The 2,424-nt window shown below is 37.1% G+C and overlaps 1 protein-coding gene across 1 annotated transcript in view; it reads left to right on the top strand.

The window, feature by feature from the left end:
* Positions 1–400: 400 nt before the first annotated feature.
* LOC144960841 (uncharacterized) overlaps positions 401–2,424 on the top strand; it is a 122,464-nt gene continuing 120,440 nt past the window's right edge. The window contains exon 1 of the mRNA XM_078894217.1: positions 401–1,011. The gene's annotated coding sequence lies outside the window, so the exon portion shown is untranslated. The remainder of the gene's footprint in view (positions 1,012–2,424) is intronic.

The following is a 2,424-nucleotide window of genomic DNA, read 5'->3' as shown; positions in this document are numbered from 1 at the left end:
TCTCTCTTGTCTCCATGTTGGATTTTTGTAATTTTTGTTGTGCTCGTCTCTCATCTCCTCCCTGCCCCTCCTCTCTATTATTCCGATTTGGTCCGTCGTCTTCGTTGTCTCGCACTCGCTCTCCTCTTCTCCTCTCTTTCTCTCGTCTTGTCCTCGTCGTGTGTATGAAATTTGTATGTGTTGTGTGTGTGTGTGTGTATGTGTCTCTCCTCTCTCGCGTGTGTATGTGCTTCTCTCACAAGCGTACCGCATGTGTGTGTGTGTGTGTGTGTGTGTGTGTGTGTGTGTGTGTGTGTGTGTGTGTGTTTTGCCTAGTGTGTGTGTGTGTATGTGAGTGTGAGTGTGTTTTCGTGATCGCCGAAGCACGGCGAGCCGAGTCGAGTCGAGTCGAGCAGACGATAAGAAGAATCGTGTACTTACCGTAGCAGACGTTGGGAATTTCATTGAAGTGACGAGTGATCAAGAACGGTGAACAGATCTTTTATTTATTGTTTATTGTTATCGTGCCACTCAAGTCTAATGTTCTTTTTTCTGTTATAGCTTTCATCTGAATTTGGAGTAACAACATCTAACATTACCCGCCCGCATTCCATTTGGATCGGATTTTCTGATTCGCTGTTGTTTCAGATTTCGAATTCGAGTTGGGATTCCTGTGTGTGTGTGTAAGACCGGAGTTTTTGTGTTACTGTTGATGGTGGTGGTAAAATAATACCTAATTTCTGTTTCACACCGTTTACGATTGTTTTTGACGTGAAATTATTTGACGTATTTGTAAACTTAGGAAAAACCATTCTGAATTAAGGATTTTCATCCGTGTTCATCGATTCATTGTCATTACGATTGGAGATATAATTTTGACACGACAAACAAAGGCATTGTGGTTGTTTCGTAGCATGAGCTGTTCAATGTCAGTGCTAGCAGGTGCGGGAGGTCTGATGGATATTTTTCTTTTTGAACGTGTGAATTAATGTAGCCTGTTGGACGATTCAACGAAGACAGGATATTATATTGGTAAGCATTAAAAAATAAATTGATAATCATGATTCTATTTATTGGCTATTTGTCTCCAATTATGAATGTACCTAAACCCTAAAGATTTTGAGGATTGGTGAGTTGTGAGTGTTGTTGTCATGCCAACCAATTTTTAAGACTACCTCTGTTCACTCACGTCTGCTATGAATGAAACGGACACGCTACAGTATAGACTATAAATGAAGGCATGGTTATTTTAACTTTTTCGCGATGATGATAGAAAGCATTATAATTATTATTATTATTATTATTATTATTATATTATTATTATTATTATTATTATTATTATTTTTATTATTTTGGGCTATTATTATTATTACTACTACTACTACAATTATTTTATTATTATTATTATTATTATTTATTATTATTATTATTATTATTAATATTATTATTATTATTATTATTATTATTATTATTATTATTATTATTATTATTATTATTATTATTATTGTTGTTGTTGTTGTTGTGAATATGGACCAAGAAGGCTTTACTTTGAAGATTATTTCTAAAGCTTTGATCAGATTTTAACACAAGCAGACTTCTGATGTCACGAAAAGAGAAAAATTTACACCTTGCGGGGATTCCAGCAAATTCATCCTATCTTTTTCTAAGCTCATTTCTGTGATTATTTCGAATATTTCAATCACCGTCAGAACCGCAGCTAACATGCATAGATGGAATATGAGAGAATCAGATGCATGCCCTCATTGCCAAGGAGGCCCTGAGACAATGGACCCCATCGTCATCCACTGTCCAGTGACAAGCCTATCAGGAGGCTACGAGACAGCCTATAAGGCAGGAAAAGAATTTGAAGAATGGATTAAAGATTCAAAATAGAGGTGTAGCCATTCGATTATACTAATCAATCACTTACCATCTGAAATGGGGAACAAAGTATGATGTAAAAAATAAACAAAAAATGGTTCAATCTCATTTGAAGTGTAAAACCACTCTTCTAGGGACCTTGTGTAAATGGTCTTTTAGTTTTTGGTGATGTCATCTTATTTTCTAGTCTAATATACCGCTGGTTTGTCTTAGAGATCATCCTTCCTCGATCTTTGACGTTCATAATCCTTAGAATCTCTCTTTAGGGAATGAGATTAGCGGAAGAGTAACGTCCCTTGATTGGACGTCACCCATAGTCTGTGACGTCACCCGGGGGAAAAGTTATTAGAGAGAGAACGTCATGTTGGTTGTGCGATTGCGTCTCTCGTCTCGCTGCGAGGACGAGAGAGCATGCGCACAACCAACATGACGTTCTCTCTCTAATAACTTTTCCGCCGGTAATGTCACAGACTATGGGTGACGTCCAACAAGGGACGCTACTAAAATAGTTATGTGCCACCTTATGTTTCAATTTCAATATGTAACCTATTCATTATTACCTTC

The sequence above is a fragment of the Berghia stephanieae genome, chromosome 15 (assembly GCF_034508935.2).
Source record: "Berghia stephanieae isolate SIO BIC M18660-M18661 chromosome 15, UCSD_Bste_1.3, whole genome shotgun sequence".
NCBI lineage: Eukaryota > Metazoa > Mollusca > Gastropoda > Nudibranchia > Aeolidiidae > Berghia > Berghia stephanieae.
This window is presented reverse-complemented; position numbering and strand designations above follow the sequence as displayed.